Source organism: Lissotriton vulgaris, chromosome 1_1, assembly GCF_964263255.1.
Source record: "Lissotriton vulgaris chromosome 1_1, aLisVul1.2, whole genome shotgun sequence".
Classification (NCBI taxonomy): domain Eukaryota; kingdom Metazoa; phylum Chordata; class Amphibia; order Caudata; family Salamandridae; genus Lissotriton; species Lissotriton vulgaris.
In genome coordinates, this window is record NC_141685.1 from 234,718,965 (window position 1) to 234,740,941 (window position 21,977).

At 39.5% G+C, this 21,977-nt stretch overlaps 3 non-coding genes across 3 annotated transcripts; all 3 read right to left on the reverse strand.

Moving 5' to 3' along the window:
- Positions 1-4,803: 4,803 nt before the first annotated feature.
- Positions 4,804-4,876, reverse strand: TRNAK-UUU (transfer RNA lysine (anticodon UUU)). Its single transcript has one exon. It is a non-coding gene; the product is annotated as a tRNA-Lys (tRNA).
- Positions 4,877-11,577: 6,701 nt separating this feature from the next.
- On the reverse strand, positions 11,578-11,650 carry TRNAK-UUU (transfer RNA lysine (anticodon UUU)). Its single transcript has one exon. It is a non-coding gene; the product is annotated as a tRNA-Lys (tRNA).
- A 6,702-nt stretch (positions 11,651-18,352) lies between these two features.
- On the reverse strand, positions 18,353-18,425 carry TRNAK-UUU (transfer RNA lysine (anticodon UUU)). The gene has a single exon. It is a non-coding gene; the product is annotated as a tRNA-Lys (tRNA).
- Between the last annotated feature and the right edge of the window lie 3,552 nt (positions 18,426-21,977).

Sequence of the window (21,977 nt, forward strand, 5' to 3'; positions counted from 1 at the left end):
TTGAGCTAATTCCCCTGTGTGTTTAATCTGCATAACATGAAAAAAGTAACCTCACTGCCTTCCACACTTTATTTGAAGTCCAATTGCCCATAACAGTGTTCAGTTCACTCCTAATTTATGCCTTACCTCCACTTATGGGATGTTTTACAGTTCAGGTTGGCCTGTTTACTCCTTGAATATGAGTGATATTGCGGTGTGTTCATCTAGACTCATACCCTACCTAATCTTGAAGTTAAATTTCCCACCAATGAGAAACCAAGGGAGATACCATTTTTGATACTTATTGCATGTCTAATGCAAGAAAAATCACCAGATTATGAGAGTAAATGCAATAATCCAGCAAAAATTACTCATTTTCGCCCAACGTGGGGCTCGAACCCACGACCCTGTGATTAAGAGTGTCATGCTCTACCAACTGAGCTAGCCGGGCTCCCACTTCAACATGGTATGCAGACTAATCATTTTTTATGAAGGAAATCCAATCCTGGACAATTTTTGCGAGTTATTGCATGTCTAATGCAAGATGAAGCTCCATATTATGAGAATCAATGCAATATTCAGGCAAAAATTACTCGTTTTCGCCCAACGTGGGGCTCAAACCCATGACCCTGCGATTAAGAGTCTCATGCTCTACCGACTGAGCTAGCCGGGATCCCTCCTTAAGAAAGTATGCAGACCAATCACTTTTTGTGAAGAAAATCAAATCCTGGATATTCCTCTACTCTTGTTTTGCAAGGAAAGCCAGATTTATACATCCTTCAGAGGACAGAGTGTCAAATAAAATAAGAAAAAATAAAAACGGAAGTTGTGAGAACATCATTTTGAGATTGCATAAGAATTCAAATTCCTCTCACATGCTAAAGAATACCTGAACCCTTTTGATTAAACCACTTTAGTTGTTATAATGAGACCATATTTGAAAGCCATCTGTGATTTTTCTGTTCTTACTCTGCAATTGCCTTGGCAATGACAAGTTAAAAATAAAATGTATGCAAATTTTATAATGGAGAATGCGGGCATCAATCCCACTACCTCTCGCTTGCTAAGCGAGCGCTCTACCATTTGAGCTAATTCCCCTGTGTGTTTAATCTGCATAACATTAAAAAAGTAACCTGACTGCCTTCCACACTTTATTTGAAGTCCAATTGCCCATAACAGTGTTCAGTTCACTCCTAACTTATGCCTTACCTCCACTTATGGGATGATTTACAGTTCAGGTTGGCCTGTTTACTACTCGAATATGAGTGATATTGCGGTGTGTTCATCTAGACTCATACCCTACCTAATCTTGAAGTTAAATTTCCCACCAATGAGAAACCAAGGGAGATACCATTTTTGATACTTATTGCATGTCTAATGCAAGAATAATCACCAGATTATGAGAGTCCAGCAAAAATTACTAATTTTCGCCCAACGTGGGGCTCGAACCCACGACCCTGTGATTAAGAGTGTCATGCTCTACCGACTGAGCTAGCCGGGCTCCCACTTCAAGATGGTATGCAGACTAATCATTTTTTATGAAGGAAATACATTTCTGGACAATTTTTGCGAGTTATTGCATGTCTAATGCAAGATGAAGCTCCATATTATGAGAGTCAATGCAATATTCAGGCAAAAATTACTCGTTTTCGCCCAATGTGGGGCTCGAACCCACGACCCTGAGATTAAGAGTCTCATGCTCTACCGACTGAGCTAGCTGGGCTCCCTCCTTAAGACAGTATGCAGACCAATCCCTTTTTGTGAAGAAAATCAAATCCTGGATATTCCTCTACTCTTGTTTTGCAAGGAAAGCCAGATTTATACATCCTTCAGAGGATAGAGTGTCAAATAAAACAAGAGAAAATGAAAATGGAAGTTGTGAGAACTTCATTTTGAGATTGCATAAGAATCCAAATTCCTCTCACGTGCTAAAGAATACATGAACCCTTTTGATTAAACCACTTCAGTTGTTATAATGAGACCATATTTGAAAGCCATCTGTGATTTTTCTGATCTTACTCTGCATTGACCTTGGCAATGACAAGTTAAAAATAAAATGTATGCAAATTTTATAATGGAGAATGCGGGCATCGATCCCGCTACCTCTCGCATGCTAAGCGAGGGTTCTACCATTTGAGCTAATTCCCCTGTGTGTTTAATCTGCATAACATGAAAAAAGTAACCTCACTGCCTTCCACACTTTATTTGAAGTCCAATTGCCCATAACAGTGTTCAGTTCACTCCTAACTTATGCCTTACCTCCACTTATGGGATGTTTTACAGTTCAGGTTGGCCTGTTTACTCCTTGAATATGAGTGATATTGCGGTGTGTTCATCTAGACTCATACCCTACCTAATCTTGAAGTTAAATTTCCCACCAATGAGAAACCAAGGGAGATACCATTTTTGATACTTATTGCATGTCGAATGCAAGAAAAATCACCAGATTATGAGAGTAAATGCAATAATCCAGCAAAAATTACTCATTTTCGCCCAACGTGGGGCTCGAACCCACGACCCTGTGATTAAGAGTGTCATGCTCTACCAACTGAGCTAGCCGGGCTCCCACTTCAAGATGGTATGCAGACTAATCATTTTTTACGAAGGAAATCCATTCCTGGACAATTTTTGCGAGTTATTGCATGTCTAATGCAAGATGAAGCTCCATATTATGAGAGTCAATGCAATATTCAGGCAAAAATTACTCGTTTTTGCCCAACGCGGGGCTCGAACCCACGACCCAGAGATTAAGAGTCTCATGCTCTACCGTCTGAGCTAGCTGGGCTCCCTCCTTAAGACAGTATGCAGACCAATCCCTTTTTGTGAAGAAAATCAAATCCTGGATATTCCTCTACTCTTGTTTTGCAAGGAAAGCCAGATTTAAACATCCTTCAAAGGACAGAGTGTCAAATAAAATAAGAGAAAATGAAAATGGAAGTTGTGAGAACTTCATTTTGAGATTGCATAAGAATTCAAATTCCTCTCACGTGCTAAAGAATACATGAACCCTTTTGATTAAACCACTTCAGTTGTTATAATGAGACCATATTTGAAAGCCATCTGTGATTTTTCTGATCTTACTCTGCATTGACCTTGGCAATGACAAGTTAAAAATAATATGTAGCCAATTTTATAATGGAGAATGCGGGCATCGATCCCGCTACCTCTCGCATGCTAAGCGAGGGTTCTACCATTTGAGCTAATTCCCCTGTGTGTTTAATCTGCATAACATGAAAAAAGTAACCTTACTGCCTTCCACACTTTATTTGAAGTCCAATTGCCCATAACAGTGTTCAGTTCACTCCTAACTTATGCCTTACCTCCACTTATGGGATGTTTTACAGTTCAGGTTGGCCTGTTTACTCCTTGAATATGAGTGATATTGCGGTGTGTTCATCTAGACTCATACCCTACCTAATCTTGAAGTTAAATTTCCCACCAATGAGAAACCAAGGGAGATACCATTGTTGATACTTATTGCATGTCTAATGCAAGAAAAATCACCAGATTATGAGAGTCAATGCAATAATCCAGCAAAAATTACTCATTTTCACCCAACGTGGGGCTCGAACACACGTCCCTGAGATTAAGAGTCTCATGCTCTACCAACTGAGCTAGCCAGGCTCCCTCTTCAAGATGGTATGCAGACTAATCATTTTTTATGAAGGAAATCCATTCCTGGACAATTTTTGGAAGTTATTGCATGTCTAATGCAAGATTAATCTCCATATTAAGAGAGTCAATGCAATATTCAGGCAAAAACTTACTCTTTTTCGCCCAACGTGGGGCTCAAACCCACGACCCTGAGATTAAGAGTCTCATACAGTACCGACTGAGCTAGCCGGGCTCCCTCCTTAAGACAGTATGCAGACCAATCACTTTTTGTGAAGAAAATCAAATCCTGGATATTCCTCTACTCTTGTTTTGCAAGGAAAGCCAGATTTATACATGCTTCAGAGGACAGAGTGTCAAATAAAATAAGAAAAAATAAAAACGGAAGTTGTGAGAACATCATTTTGAGATTGCATAAGAATTCAAATTCCTCTCACGTGCTAAAGAATACCTGAACCCTTTTGATTAAACCACTTTAGTTGTTATAATGAGACCATATTTGAAAGCCATCTGTGATTTTTCTGTTCTTACTCTGCAATTGCCTTGGCAATGACAAGTTAAAAATAAAATGTATGCAAATTTTATAATGGAGAATGCGGGCATCAATCCCACTACCTCTCGCTTGCTAAGCGAGCGCTCTACCATTTGAGCTAATTCCCCTGTGTGTTTAATCTGCATAACATTAAAAAAGTAACCTGACTGCCTTCCACACTTTATTTGAAGTCCAATTGCCCATAACAGTGTTCAGTTCACTCCTAACTTATGCCTTACCTCCACTTATGGGATGTTTTACAGTTCAGGTTGGCCTGTTTACTACTCGAATATGAGTGATATTGCGGTGTGTTCATCTAGACTCATACCCTACCTAATCTTGAAGTTAAATTTCCCACCAATGGGAAACCAAGGGAGATACCATTTTTGATACTTATTGCATGTCTAATGCAAGAATAATCACCAGATTATGAGAGTCCAGCAAAAGTTACTCATTTTCGCCCAACGTGGGGCTCGAACCCACAACCCTGTGATTAAGAGTGTCATGCTTTACTGACTGAGCTAGCCGGGCTCCCACTTCAAGATGGTATGCAGACTAATCATTTTTTATGAAGGAAATCCATTCCTGGACATTTTTTGCGAGTTATTGCATGTCTAATGCAAGATGAAGCTCCATATTATGAGAGTCAATGCAATATTCAGGCAAAAATTACTCTTTTTCGCCCGACGTGGGGCTCGAACCCACGACCCTGAGATTAAAAGTCTCATGCTCTACCGACTGAGCTAGCCGGGCTCCCTCCTTAAGACAGTATGCAAACCAATCCCTTTTTGTGAAGAAAATCAAATCCTGGATATTCCTCTACTCTTGTTTTGCAAGGAAAGCCAGATTTATACATCCTTCAGAGGACAGAGTGTCAAATAAAACAAGAGAAAATGAAAATGGAAGTTGTGGGAACTTCATTTTGAGATTGCATAAGAATTCAAATTCCTCTCACGTGCTAAAGAATACCTGAACCCTTTTGATTAAACCACTTTAGTTGTTATAATGAGACCATATTTGAAAGCCATCTGTGATTTTTCTGTTCTTACTCTGCAATGACCTTGGCAATGACAAGTTAAAAATAAAATGTATGCAAATTTTATAATGGAGAAAGCGGGCATTGATCCCGCTACCTCTCACATGCTAAGCGAGCACTCTATCATTTGAGCAAATTCCCCTGTGTATTTAATCTGCATAACATGAGAAAAGTAACCTCACTGCCTTCCACACTTTTTTGAAGTCCAATTGCCCATAACAGTGTTCAGTTCACTCCTAATTTATGCCTTACCTCCACTTATGGGATGTTTTACAGTTCAGGTTGGCCTGTTTACTACTCAAATATGAGTGATATTGCAGTGTGTTCATCTAGACTCATACCCTACCTAATCTTGAAGTTAAATTTCCCACCAATGAGAAACCAAGGGAGATACCATTTTTGATAGTTATTGCATGTCTAATGCAAGAATAATCACCAGATTATGAGAGTCAATGCAATAATCCAGCAAAAATTACTCATTTTCGCCCAACGTGGGGTTCGAACCCACGGCCCTGAGAGTAAGAGTTTCATGCTCTACCGACTGAGCTAGCCAGTTTCTCTCTTCAAGGTGGTATGCAGACTAATCATTTTTTCTTGAAGGAAATCCATTCCTGGACAATTTTTGGGAGTTATTGCATGTCTAATGCAAGATTAATCTCCATATTATGAGAGTCAATGCAATATTCAGGCAAAAGGTACACTTTTTCGCCCAATGTGGGGCTCAAACCTCAACCCTGAGATTAAGAGTCTCATGCTCTACCGACTGAGCTAGCCAGGCTCCCTCCTTAAGACAGTATGCAGACCAATCCCTTTTTGTGAAGAAAATCAAATCCTGGATATTCCTCTACTCTTGTTTTGCAAGGAAAGCCAGATTTATACATCCTTCAGAGGACAGAGTGTCAAATAAAACAAGAGAAAATGAAAATGGAAGTTGTGAGAACTTCATTTTGAGATTGCAAAAGAATTCAAATTCCTCTCACGTGCTAAAGAATACATGAACCCTTTTGATTAAACCACTTTAGTTGTTATAATGAGACCATATTTGAAAGCCATCTGTGATTTTTCTGTTCTTACTCCGCAATGACCTTGGCAATGACAAGTTAAAAATAAAATGTATGCAAATTTTATAATGGAGAATGCGGGCATCGATCGCGCTACCTCTCACATGCTAAGCGAGCACTCTACCATTTGAGCTAATTCCCCTGTGTATTTAATCTGCATAACATGAAAAAAGTAACCTCACTGCCTTCCACACTTTATTTGAAGTCCAATTGCCCATAACAGTGTTCAGTTCACTCCTAACATATGCCTTACCTCCACTTATGGGATGATTTACAGTTCAGGTTGGCCTGTTTACTACTCGAATATGAGTGATATTGCGGTGTGTTCATCTAGACTCATACCCTACCTAATCTTGAAGTTAAATTTCCCACCAATGAGAAACCAAGGGAGATACCATTTTTGATACTTATTGCATGTCTAATGCAAGAATAATCACCAGATTATGAGAGTCCAGCAAAAATTACTAATTTTCGCCCAACGTGGGGCTCGAACCCACGACCCTGTGATTAAGAGTGTCATGCTCTACCGACTGAGCTAGCCGGGCTCCCACTTCAAGATGGTATGCAGACTAATCATTTTTTATGAAGGAAATCCACTCCTGGACAATTTTTGCGAGTTATTGCATGTCTAATGCAAGATGAAGCTCCATATTATGAGAGTCAATGCAATATTCAGGCAAAAATTACTCGTTTTCGCCAAATGTGGGGCTCGAACCCACGACCCTGAGATTAAGAGTCTCATGCTCTACCGACTGAGCTAGCTGGGCTCCCTCCTTAAGACAGTATGCAGACCAATCCCTTTTTGTGAAGAAAATCAAATCCTGGATATTCCTCTACTCTTGTTTTGCAAGGAAAGCCAGATTTATACATCCTTCAGAGGACAGAGTGTCAAAAAAAACAAGAGAAAATGAAAATGGAAGTTGTGAGAACTTCATTTTGAGATTGCATAAGAATCCAAATTCCTCTCACGTGCTAAAGAATACATGAACCCTTTTGATTAAACCACTTCAGTTGTTATAATGAGACCATATTTGAAAGCCATCTGTGATTTTTCTGATCTTACTCTGCATTGACCTTGGCAATGACAAGTTAAAAATAAAATGTATGCACATTTTATAATGGAGAATGCAGGCATCGATCCCGCTATGTCTCGCATGCTAAGCGAGGGTTCTACCATTTGAGCTAATTCCCCTGTGTGTTTAATCTGCATAACATGAAAAAAGTAACCTCACTGCCTTCCACACTTTATTTGAAGTCCAATTGCCCATAACAGTGTTCAGTTCACTCCTAATTTATGCCTTACCTCCACTTATGGGATGTTTTACAGTTCAGGTTGGCCTGTTTACTCCTTGAATATGAGTGATATTGCGGTGTGTTCATCTAGACTCATACCCTACCTAATCTTGAAGTTAAATTTCCCACCAATGAGAAACCAAGGGAGATACCATTTTTGATACTTATTGCATGTCTAATGCAAGAAAAATCACCAGATTATGAGAGTAAATGCAATAATCCAGCAAAAATTACTCATTTTCGCCCAACGTGGGGCTCGAACCCACGACCCTGTGATTAAGAGTGTCATGCTCTACCAACTGAGCTAGCCGGGCTCCCACTTCAACATGGTATGCAGACTAATCATTTTTTATGAAGGAAATCCAATCCTGGACAATTTTTGCGAGTTATTGCATGTCTAATGCAAGATGAAGCTCCATATTATGAGAATCAATGCAATATTCAGGCAAAAATTACTCGTTTTCGCCCAACGTGGGGCTCAAACCCATGACCCTGCGATTAAGAGTCTCATGCTCTACCGACTGAGCTAGCCGGGATCCCTCCTTAAGAAAGTATGCAGACCAATCACTTTTTGTGAAGAAAATCAAATCCTGGATATTCCTCTACTCTTGTTTTGCAAGGAAAGCCAGATTTATACATCCTTCAGAGGACAGAGTGTCAAATAAAATAAGAAAAAATAAAAACGGAAGTTGTGAGAACATCATTTTGAGATTGCATAAGAATTCAAATTCCTCTCACGTGCTAAAGAATACCTGAACCCTTTTGATTAAACCACTTTAGTTGTTATAATGAGACCATATTTGAAAGCCATCTGTGATTTTTCTGTTCTTACTCTGCAATTGCCTTGGCAATGACAAGTTAAAAATAAAATGTATGCAAATTTTATAATGGAGAATGCGGGCATCAATCCCACTACCTCTCGCTTGCTAAGCGAGCGCTCTACCATTTGAGCTAATTCCCCTGTGTATTTAATCTGCATAACATTAAAAAAGTAACCTGACTGCCTTCCACACTTTATTTGAAGTCCAATTGCCCATAACAGTGTTCAGTTCACTCCTAACTTATGCCTTACCTCCACTTATGGGATGATTTACAGTTCAGGTTGGCCTGTTTACTACTCGAATATGAGTGATATTGCGGTGTGTTCATCTAGACTCATACCCTACCTAATCTTGAAGTTAAATTTCCCACCAATGAGAAACCAAGGGAGATACCATTTTTGATACTTATTGCATGTCTAATGCAAGAATAATCACCAGATTATGAGAGTCCAGCAAAAATTACTAATTTTCGCCCAACGTGGGGCTCGAACCCACGACCCTGTAATTAAGAGTGTCATGCTCTACCGACTGAGCTAGCCGGGCTCCCACTTCAAGATGGTATGCAGACTAATCATTTTTTATGAAGGAAATACATTCCTGGACAATTTTTGCGAGTTATTGCATGTCTAATGCAAGATGAAGCTCCATATTATGAGAGTCAATGCAATATTCAGGCAAAAATTACTCGTTTTCGCCCAATGTGGGGCTCGAACCCACGACCCTGAGATTAAGAGTCTCATGCTCTACCGACTGAGCTAGCTGGGCTCCCTCCTTAAGACAGTATGCAGACCAATCCCTTTTTGTGAAGAAAATCAAATCCTGGATATTCCTCTACTCTTGTTTTGCAAGGAAAGCCAGATTTATACATCCTTCAGAGGATAGAGTGTCAAATAAAACAAGAGAAAATGAAAATGGAAGTTGTGAGAACTTCATTTTGAGATTGCATAAGAATCCAAATTCCTCTCACGTGCTAAAGAATACATGAACCCTTTTGATTAAACCACTTCAGTTGTTATAATGAGACCATATTTGAAAGCCATCTGTGATTTTTCTGATCTTACTCTGCATTGACCTTGGCAATGACAAGTTAAAAATAAAATGTATGCAAATTTTATAATGGAGAATGCGGGCATCGATCCCGCTACCTCTCGCATGCTAAGCGAGGGTTCTACCATTTGAGCTAATTCCCCTGTGTGTTTAATCTGCATAACATGAAAAAAGTAACCTCACTGCCTTCCACACTTTATTTGAAGTCCAATTGCCCATAACAGTGTTCAGTTCACTCCTAACTTATGCCTTACCTCCACTTATGGGATGTTTTACAGTTCAGGTTGGCCTGTTTACTCCTTGAATATGAGTGATATTGCGGTGTGTTCATCTAGACTCATACCCTACCTAATCTTGAAGTTAAATTTCCCACCAATGAGAAACCAAGGGAGATACCATTTTTGATACTTATTGCATGTCTAATGCAAGAAAAATCACCAGATTATGAGAGTAAATGCAATAATCCAGCAAAAATTACTCATTTTCGCCCATCGTGGGGCTCGAACCCACGACCCTGTGATTAAGAGTGTCATGCTCTACCAACTGAGCTAGCCGGGCTCCCACTTCAAGATGGTATGCAGACTAATCATTTTTTATGAAGGAAATCCATTCCTGGACAATTTTTGCGAGTTATTGCATGTCTAATGCAAGATGAAGCTCCATTTTATGAGAGTCAATGCAATATTCAGGCAAAAATTACTCGTTTTTGCCCAACGCGGGGCTCGAACCCACGACCCAGAGATTAAGAGTCTCATGCTCTACCGTCTGAGCTAGCTGGGCTCCCTCCTTAAGACAGTATGCAGACCAATCCCTTTTTGTGAAGAAAATCAAATCCTGGATATTCCTCTACTCTTGTTTTGCAAGGAAAGCCAGATTTATACATCCTTCAGAGGATAGAGTGTCAAATAAAACAAGAGAAAATGAAAATGGAAGTTGTGAGAACTTCATTTTGAGATTGCATAAGAATTCAAATTCCTCTCACGTGCTAAAGAATACATGAACCCTTTTGATTAAACCACTTCAGTTGTTATAATGAGACCATATTTGAAAGCCATCTGTGATTTTTCTGATCTTACTCTGCATTGACCTTGGCAATGACAAGTTAAAAATAAAATGTAGCCAATTTTATAATGGAGAATGCGGGCATCGATCCCGCTACCTCTCGCATGCTAAGCGAGGGTTCTACCATTTGAGCTAATTCCCCTGTGTGTTTAATCTGCATTACATTAAAAGTGTAACCTCACTGCCTTTCACACTTTGTTTGAAGTCCAATTGCCCATAACAGTGTTCAGTTCACTCCTAACTTATGCCTTACCTCCACTTATGGGATGTTTTACAGTTCAGGTTGGCCTGTTTACTACTCGAATATGAGTGATATTGCGGTGTGTTCATCTAGACTCATACCCTACCTAATCTTGAAGTTAAATTTCCCACCAATGGGAAACCAAGGGAGATACCATTTTTGATACTTATTGCATGTCTAATGCAAGAATAATCACCAGATTATGAGAGTCCAGCAAAAGTTACTCATTTTCGCCCAACGTGGGGCTCGAACCCACAACCCTGTGATTAAGAGTGTCATGCTTTACTGACTGAGCTAGCCGGGCTCCCACTTCAAGATGGTATGCAGACTAATCATTTTTTATGAAGGAAATCCATTCCTGGACATTTTTTGCGAGTTATTGCATGTCTAATGCAAGATGAAGCTCCATATTATGAGAGTCAATTCAATATTCAGGCTAACTTATGCCTTACCTCCACTTATGGGATGTTTTACAGTTCAGGTTGGCCTGTTTACTACTCGATTATGAGTGATATTGTGGTGTGTTCATCTAGACTCATACTCTACCTAATCTTGAAGTAAAATTTCCCACCAATGAGAAACCAAGGGAGATACCATTTTTGATAGTTATTGCATGTCTAATGCAAGAATAATCACCAGATTATGAGAGTCCAGCAAAAATTACTCATTTTCGCCCAACGTGGGGCTCGAACCCACGACCCTGAGATTAAGAGTCTCATGCTTTACCGACTGAGCTAGCCGGGCTCCCACTTCAAGATGGTATGCAGACTAATCATTTTTTATGAAGGAAATCCATTCCTGGACAATTTTTGGGAGTTATTGCATGTCTAATGCAAGATGAAGCTCCATATTATGAGAGTCAATGCAATATTCAGGCAAAAATTACTCTTTTTCGCCCGACGTGGGGCTCGAACCCACGACCCTGAGATTAAAAGTCTCATGCTCTACCGACTGAGCTAGCCGGGCTCCCTCCTTAAGACAGTATGCAAACCAATCCCTTTTTGTGAAGAAAATCAAATCCTGGATATTCCTCTACTCTTGTTTTGCAAGGAAAGCCAGATTTATACATCCTTCAGAGGACAGAGTGTCAAATAAAACAAGAGAAAATGAAAATGGAAGTTGTGGGAACTTCATTTTGAGATTGCATAAGAATTCAAATTCCTCTCACGTGCTAAAGAATACCTGAACCCTTTTGATTAAACCACTTTAGTTGTTATAATGAGACCATATTTGAAAGCCATCTGTGATTTTTCTGTTCTTACTCTGCAATGACCTTGGCAATGACAAGTTAAAAATAAAATGTATGCAAATTTTATAATGGAGAAAGCGGGCATTGATCCCGCTACCTCTCACATGCTAAGCGAGCACTCTATCATTTGAGCAAATTCCCCTGTGTATTTAATCTGCATAACATGAGAAAAGTAACCTCACTGCCTTCCACACTTTTTTGAAGTCCAATTGCCCATAACAGTGTTCAGTTCACTCCTAATTTATGCCTTACCTCCACTTATGGGATGTTTTACAGTTCAGGTTGGCCTGTTTACTACTCAAATATGAGTGATATTGCAGTGTGTTCATCTAGACTCATACCCTACCTAATCTTGAAGTTAAATTTCCCACCAATGAGAAACCAAGGGAGATACCATTTTTGATAGTTATTGCATGTCTAATGCAAGAATAATCACCAGATTATGAGAGTCAATGCAATAATCCAGCAAAAATTACTCATTTTCGCCCAACGTGGGGTTCGAACCCACGGCCCTGAGAGTAAGAGTTTCATGCTCTACCGACTGAGCTAGCCGGTTTCTCTCTTCAAGGTGGTATGCAGACTAATCATTTTTTCTTGAAGGAAATCCATTCCTGGACAATTTTTGGGAGTTATTGCATGTCTAATGCAAGATTAATCTCCATATTATGAGAGTCAATGCAATATTCAGGCAAAAGGTACACTTTTTCGCCCAATGTGGGGCTCAAACCTCAACCCTGAGATTAAGAGTCTCATGCTCTACCGACTGAGCTAGCCAGGCTCCCTCCTTAAGACAGTATGCAGACCAATCCCTTTTTGTGAAGAAAATCAAATCCTGGATATTCCTCTACTCTTGTTTTGCAAGGAAAGCCAGATTTATACATCCTTCAGAGGATAGAGTGTCAAATAAAACAAGAGAAAATGAAAATGGAAGTTGTGAGAACTTCATTTTGAGATTGCATAAGAATTCAAATTCCTCTCACGTGCTAAAGAATACATGAACCCTTTTGATTAAACCACTTTAGTTGTTATAATGAGACCATATTTGAAAGCCATCTGTGATTTTTCTGTTCTTACTCTGCAATGACCTTGGCAATGACAAGTTAAAAATAAAATGTATGCAAATTTTATAATGGAGAATGCGGGCATCGATCGCGCTACCTCTCACATGCTAAGCGAGCACTCTACCATTTGAGCTAATTCCCCTGTGTATTTAATCTGCATAACATGAAAAAAGTAACCTCACTGCCTTCCACACTTTATTTGAAGTCCAATTGCCCACAACAGTGTTCAGTTCACTCATAACTTATGCCTTACCTCCACTTATGGGATGATTTACAGTTCAGGTTGGCCTGTTTACTACTCGAATATGAGTGATATTGCGGTGTGTTCATCTAGACTCATACCCTACCTAATCTTGAAGTTAAATTTCCCACCAATGAGAAACCAAGGGAGATACCATTTTTGATACTTATTGCATGTCTAATGCAAGAATAATCACCAGATTATGAGAGTCCAGCAAAAATTACTAATTTTCGCCCAACGTGGGGCTCGAACCCACGACCCTGTGATTAAGAGTGTCATGCTCTACCGACTGAGCTAGCCGGGCTCCCACTTCAAGATGGTATGCAGACTAATCATTTTTTATGAAGGAAATCCACTCCTGGACAATTTTTGCGAGTTATTGCATGTCTAATGCAAGATGAAGCTCCATATTATGAGAGTCAATGCAATATTCAGGCAAAAATTACTCGTTTTCGCCCAATGTGGGGCTCGAACCCACGACCCTGAGATTAAGAGTCTCATGCTCTACCGACTGAGCTAGCTGGGCTCCCTCCTTAAGACAGTATGCAGACCAATCCCTTTTTGTGAAGAAAATCAAATCCTGGATATTCCTCTACTCTTGTTTTGCAAGGAAAGCCAGATTTATACATCCTTCAGAGGATAGAGTGTCAAATAAAACAAGAGAAAATGAAAATGGAAGTTGTGAGAACTTCATTTTGAGATTGCATAAGAATCCAAATTCCTCTCACGTGCTAAAGAATACATGAACCCTTTTGATTAAACCACTTCAGTTGTTATAATGAGACCATATTTGAAAGCCATCTGTGATTTTTCTGATCTTACTCTGCATTGACCTTGGCAATGACAAGTTAAAAATAAAATGTATGCAAATTTTATAATGGAGAATGCGGGCATCGATCCCGCTACCTCTCGCATGCTAAGCGAGGGTTCTACCATTTGAGCTAATTCCCCTGTGTGTTTAATCTGCATAACATGAAAAAAGTAACCTCACTGCCTTCCACACTTTATTTGAAGTCCAATTGCCCATAACAGTGTTCAGTTCACTCCTAACTTATGCCTTACCTCCACTTATGGGATGTTTTACAGTTCAGGTTGGCCTGTTTACTCCTTGAATATGAGTGATATTGCGGTGTGTTCATCTAGACTCATACCCTACCTAATCTTGAAGTTAAATTTCCCACCAATGAGAAACCAAGGGAGATACCATTTTTGATACTTATTGCATGTCTAATGCAAGAAAAATCACCAGATTATGAGAGTAAATGCAATAATCCAGCAAAAATTACTCATTTTCGCCCAACGTGGGGCTCGAACCCACGACCCTGTGATTAAGAGTGTCATGCTCTACCAACTGAGCTAGCCGGGCTCCCACTTCAAGATGGTATGCAGACTAATCATTTTTTATGAAGGAAATCCATTCCTGGACAATTTTTGTGAGTTATTGCATGTCTAATGCAAGATGAAGCTCCATATTATGAGAGTCAATGCAATATTCAGGCAAAAATTACTCGTTTTTGCCCAACGCGGGGCTCGAACCCACGACCCAGAGATTAAGAGTCTCATGCTCTACCGTCTGAGCTAGCTGGGCTCCCTCCTTAAGACAGTATGCAGACCAATCCCTTTTTGTGAAGAAAATCAAATCCTGGATATTCCTCTACTCTTGTTTTGCAAGGAAAGCCAGATTTATACATCCTTCAGAGGATAGAGTGTCAAAAAAAATAAGAGAAAATGAAAACGGAAGTTGTGAGAACTTCATTTTGAGATTGCATAAGAATTCAAATTCCTCTCACATGCTAAAGAATACATGAACCCTTTTGATTAAACCACTTCAGTTGTTATAATGAGACCATATTTGAAAGCCATCTGTGATTTTTCTGATCTTACTCTGCATTGACCTTGGCAATGACAAGTTAAAAATAAAATGTAGCCAATTTTATAATGGAGAATGCGGGCATCGATCCCGCTACCTCTCGCATGCTAAGCGAGGGTTCTACCATTTGAGCTAATTCCCCTGTGTGTTTAATCTGCATAACATGAAAAAAGTAACCTTACTGCCTTCCACACTTTATTTGAAGTCCAATTGCCCATAACAGTGTTCAGTTCACTCCTAACTTATGCCTTACCTCCACTTATGGGATGTTTTACAGTTCAGGTTGGCCTGTTTACTCCTAGAATATGAGTGATATTGCGGTGTGTTCATCTAGACTCATACCCTACCTAATCTTGAAGTTAAATTTCCCACCAATGAGAAACCAAGGGAGATACCATTGTTGATACTTATTGCATGTCTAATGCAAGAAAAATCACCAGATTATGAGAGTCAATGCAATAATCCAGCAAAAATTACTCATTTTCACCCAACGTGGGGCTCGAACACACGTCCCTGAGATTAAGAGTCTCATGCTCTACCAACTGAGCTAGCCAGGCTCCCTCTTCAAGATGGTATGCAGACTAATCATTTTTTATGAAGGAAATCCATTCCTGGACAATTTTTGGAAGTTATTGCATGTCTAATGCAAGATTAATCTCCATATTAAGAGAGTCAATGCAATATTCAGGCAAAAACTTACTCTTTTTCGCCCAACGTGGGGCTCAAACCCACGACCCTGAGATTAAGAGTCTCATACAGTACCGACTGAGCTAGCCGGGCTCCCTCCTTAAGACAGTATGCAGACCAATCACTTTTTGTGAAGAAAATCAAATCCTGGATATTCCTCTACTCTTGTTTTGCAAGGAAAGCCAGATTTATACATGCTTCAGAGGACAGAGTGTCAAATAAAATAAGAAAAAATAAAAACGGAAGTTGTGAGAACTTCATTTTGAGATTGCATAAGAATTCAAATTCCTCTCACGTGCTAAAGAATACCTGAACCCTTTTGATTAAACCACTTTAGTTGTTATAATGAGACCATATTTGAAAGCCATCTGTGATTTTTCTGATCTTACTCTGCATTGACCTTGGCAATGACAAGTTAAAAATAAAATGTATGCAAATTTTATAATGGAGAATGCGGGCATCAATCCCACTACCTCTCGCTTGCTAAGCGAGCGCTCTACCATTTGGGCTAATTCCCCTGTGTGTTTAATCTGCATTACATTAAAAGTGTAACCTCACTGCCTTTCACACTTTATTTGAAGTCCAATTGCCCATAACAGTGTTCAGTTCACTCCTAACTTATGCCTTACCTCCACTTATGGGATGTTTTACAGTTCAGGTTGGCCTGTTTACTACTCGAATATGAGTGATATTGCGGTGTGTTCATCTAGACTCATACCCTACCTAATCTTGAAGTTAAATTTCCCACCAATGGGAAACCAAGGGAGATACCATTTTTGATACTTATTGCATGTCTAATGCAAGAATAATCACCAGATTATGAGAGTCCAGCAAAAGTTACTCATTTTCGCCCAACGTGGGGCTCGAACCCACAACCCTGTGATTAAGAGTGTCATGCTTTACTGACTGAGCTAGCCGGGCTCCCACTTCAAGATGGTATGCAGACTAATCATTTTTTATGAAGGAAATCCATTCCTGGACATTTTTTGCGAGTTATTGCATGTCTAATGCAAGATGAAGCTCCATATTATGAGAGTCAATTCAATATTCAGGCAAAAATTACTCGTTTTCGCCCAACTTGGGGCTCAAACCCACGACCCTGAGATTAAGAATCTCATGATCTACCGACTGAGCTAGCCGGGCTCCCTCCTTAAGACAGTATGCAGACCAATCACTTTTTGTGAAGAAAATCAAATCCTGGATATTCCTCTACTCTTGTTTTGCAAGGAAAGCCAGATTTATACATGCTTCAGAGGACAGAGTGTCAAATAAAATAAGAGAAAATGAAAATGGAAGTTGTGAGAACTTCATTTTGAGATTGCATAAGAATTCAAATTCCTCTCACGTGCTAAAGAATACCTGAACCCTTTTGATTAAACCACTTTATTTGTTATAATGAGACCATATTTGAAAGCCATCTGTGATTTTTCTGTTCTTACTCTGCAATGACCTTGGCAATGACAAGTTAAAAATAAAATGTATGCAAATTTTATAATGGAGAATGCGGGCATCAATCCCACTACCTCTCGCTTGCTAAGCGAGCGCTCTACCATTTGAGCTAATACCTCTGTGTGTTTAATCTGCATAACATTAAAAAAGTAACCTCACTGCCTTCCACACTTTATTTGAAGTCCAATTGCCCATAACAGTGTTCAGTTCACTCCTAACTTATGCCTTACCTCCACTTATGGGATGTTTTACAGTTCAGGTTGGCCTGTTTACTACTCGAATATGAGTGATATTGCCGTGTGTTCATCTAGACTCATACCCTACCTAATCTTGAAGTTAAATTTCCCACCAATGGGAAACCAAGGGAGATACCATTTTTGATACTTATTGCATGTCTAATGCAAGAATAATCACCAGATTATGAGAGTCCAGCAAAAGTTACTCATTTTCGCCCAACGTGGGGCTCGAACCCACAACCCTGTGATTAAGAGTGTCATGCTTTACTGACTGAGCTAGCCGGGCTCCCACTTCAAGATGGTATGCAGACTAATCATTTTTTATGAAGGAAATCCATTCCTGGACATTTTTTGCGAGTTATTGCATGTCTAATGCAAGATGAAGCTCCATATTATGAGAGTCAATTCAATATTCAGGCTAACTTATGCCTTACCTCCACTTATGGGATGTTTTACAGTTCAGGTTGGCCTGTTTACTACTCGATTATGAGTGATATTGTGGTGTGTTCATCTAGACTCATACTCTACCTAATCTTGAAGTAAAATTTCCCACCAATGAGAAACCAAGGGAGATACCATTTTTGATAGTTATTGCATGTCTAATGCAAGAATAATCACCAGATTATGAGAGTCCAGCAAAAATTACTCATTTTCGCCCAACGTGGGGCTCGAACCCACGACCCTGAGATTAAGAGTCTCATGCTTTACCGACTGAGCTAGCCGGGCTCCCACTTCAAGATGGTATGCAGACTAATCATTTTTTATGAAGGAAATCCATTCCTGGACAATTTTTGGGAGTTATTGCATGTCTAATGCAAGATGAAGCTCCATATTATGAGAGTCAATGCAATATTCAGGCAAAAATTACTCTTTTTCGCCCGACGTGGGGCTCGAACCCACGACCCTGAGATTAAAAGTCTCATGCTCTACCGACTGAGCTAGCCGGGCTCCCTCCTTAAGACAGTATGCAAACCAATCCCTTTTTGTGAAGAAAATCAAATCCTGGATATTCCTCTACTCTTGTTTTGCAAGGAAAGCCAGATTTATACATCCTTCAGAGGACAGAGTGTCAAATAAAACAAGAGAAAATGAAAATGGAAGTTGTGGGAACTTCATTTTGAGATTGCATAAGAATTCAAATTCCTCTCACGTGCTAAAGAATACCTGAACCCTTTTGATTAAACCACTTTAGTTGTTATAATGAGACCATATTTGAAAGCCATCTGTGATTTTTCTGTTCTTACTCTGCAATGACCTTGGCAATGACAAGTTAAAAATAAAATGTATGCAAATTTTATAATGGAGAAAGCGGGCATTGATCCCGCTACCTCTCACATGCTAAGCGAGCACTCTATCATTTGAGCAAATTCCCCTGTGTATTTAATCTGCATAACATGAGAAAAGTAACCTCACTGCCTTCCACACTTTTTTGAAGTCCAATTGCCCATAACAGTGTTCAGTTCACTCCTAATTTATGCCTTACCTCCACTTATGGGATGTTTTACAGTTCAGGTTGGCCTGTTTACTACTCAAATATGAGTGATATTGCAGTGTGTTCATCTAGACTCATACCCTACCTAAAATTGAAGTTAAATTTCCCACCAATGAGAAACCAAGGGAGATACCATTTTTGATAGTTATTGCATGTCTAATGCAAGAATAATCACCAGATTATGAGAGTCAATGCAATAATCCAGCAAAAATTACTCATTTTCGCCCAACGTGGGGTTCGAACCCACGGCCCTGAGAGTAAGAGTTTCATGCTCTACCGACTGAGCTAGCCGGTTTCTCTCTTCAAGGTGGTATGCAGACTAATCATTTTTTCTTGAAGGAAATCCATTCCTGGACAATTTTTGGGAGTTATTGCATGTCTAATGCAAGATTAATCTCCATATTATGAGAGTCAATGCAATATTCAGGCAAAAGGTACACTTTTTCGCCCAATGTGGGGCTCAAACCTCAACCCTGAGATTAAGAGTCTCATGCTCTACCGACTGAGCTAGCCAGGCTCCCTCCTTAAGACAGTATGCAGACCAATCCCTTTTTGTGAAGAAAATCAAATCCTGGATATTCCTCTACTCTTGTTTTGCAAGGAAAGCCAGATTTATACATCCTTCAGAGGATAGAGTGTCAAATAAAACAAGAGAAAATGAAAATGGAAGTTGTGAGAACTTCATTTTGAGATTGCATAAGAATTCAAATTCCTCTCACGTGCTAAAGAATACATGAACCCTTTTGATTAAACCACTTTAGTTGTTATAATGAGACCATATTTGAAAGCCATCTGTGATTTTTCTGTTCTTACTCTGCAATGACCTTGGCAATGACAAGTTAAAAATAAAATGTATGCAAATGTTATAATGGAGAATGCGGGCATTGATCGCGCTACCTCTCACATGCTAAGCGAGCACTCTACCATTTGAGCTAATTCCCCTGTGTATTTAATCTGCATAACATGAAAAAAGTAACCTCACTGCCTTCCACACTTTATTTGAAGTCCAATTGCCCATAACAGTGTTCAGTTCACTCCTAACTTATGCCTTACCTCCACTTATGGGATGATTTACAGTTCAGGTTGGCCTGTTTACTACTCGAATATGAGTGATATTGCGGTGTGTTCATCTAGACTCATACCCTACCTAATCTTGAAGTTAAATTTCCCACCAATGAGAAACCAAGGGAGATACCATTTTTGATACTTATTGCATGTCTAATGCAAGAATAATCACCAGATTATGAGAGTCCAGCAAAAATTACTAATTTTCGCCCAACGTGGGGCTCGAACCCACGACCCTGTGATTAAGAGTGTCATGCTCTACCGACTGAGCTAGCCGGGCTCCCACTTCAAGATGGTATGCAGACTAATCATTTTTTATGAAGGAAATCCACTCCTGGACAATTTTTGCGAGTTATTGCATGTCTAATGCAAGATGAAGCTCCATATTATGAGAGTCAATGCAATATTCAGGCAAAAATTACTCGTTTTCGCCAAATGTGGGGCTCGAACCCACGACCCTGAGATTAAGAGTCTCATGCTCTACCGACTGAGCTAGCTGGGCTCCCTCCTTAAGACAGTATGCAGACCAATCCCTTTTTGTGAAGAAAATCAAATCCTGGATATTCCTCTACTCTTGTTTTGCAAGGAAAGCCAGATTTATACATCCTTCAGAGGATAGAGTGTCAAATAAAACAAGAGAAAATGAAAATGGAAGTTGTGAGAACTTCATTTTGAGATTGCATAAGAATCCAAATTCCTCTCACGTGCTAAAGAATACATGAACCCTTTTGATTAAACCACTTCAGTTGTTATAATGAGACCATATTTGAAAGCCATCTGTGATTTTTCTGATCTTACTCTGCATTGACCTTGGCAATGACAAGTTAAAAATAAAATGTATGCAAATTTTATAATGGAGAATGCGGGCATCGATCCCGCTACCTCTCGAATGCTAAGCGAGGGTTCTAACTTTTTTAGCTAATTCCCCTGTGTGTTTAATCTGCATAACATGAAAAAAGTAACCTCACTGCCTTCCACACTTTATTTGAAGTCCAATTGCCCATAACAGTGTTCAGTTCACTCCTAATTTATGCCTTACCTCCACTTATGGGATGTTTTACAGTTCAGGTTGGCCTGTTTACTCCTTGAATATGAGTGATATTGCGGTGTGTTCATCTAGACTCATACCCTACCTAATCTTGAAGTTAAATTTCCCACCAATGAGAAACCAAGGGAGATACCATTTTTGATACTTATTGCATGTCTAATGCAAGAAAAATCACCAGATTATGAGAGTAAATGCAATAATCCAGCAAAAATTACTCATTTTCGCCCAACGTGGGGCTCGAACCCACGACCCTGTGATTAAGAGTGTCATGCTCTACCAACTGAGCTAGCCGGGCTCCCACTTCAACATGGTATGCAGACTAATCATTTTTTATGAAGGAAATCCAATCCTGGACAATTTTTGCGAGTTATTGCATGTCTAATGCAAGATGAAGCTCCATATTATGAGAATCAATGCAATATTCAGGCAAAAATTACTCGTTTTCGCCCAACGTGGGGCTCAAACCCATGACCCTGCGATTAAGAGTCTCATGCTCTACCGACTGAGCTAGCCGGGATCCCTCCTTAAGAAAGTATGCAGATCAATCACTTTTTGTGAAGAAAATCAAATCCTGGATATTCCTCTACTCTTGTTTTGCAAGGAAAGCCAGATTTATACATCCTTCAGAGGACAGAGTGTCAAATAAAATAAGAAAAAATAAAAACGGAAGTTGTGAGAACATCATTTTGAGATTGCATAAGAATTCAAATTCCTCTCACGTGCTAAAGAATACATGAACCCTTTTGATGAAACCACTTCAGTTGTTATAATGAGACCATATTTGAAAGCCATCTGTGATTTTTCTGTTCTTACTCTGCAATTGCCTTGGCAATGACAAGTTAAAAATAAAATGTATGCAAATTTTATAATGGAGAATGCGGGCATCAATCCCACT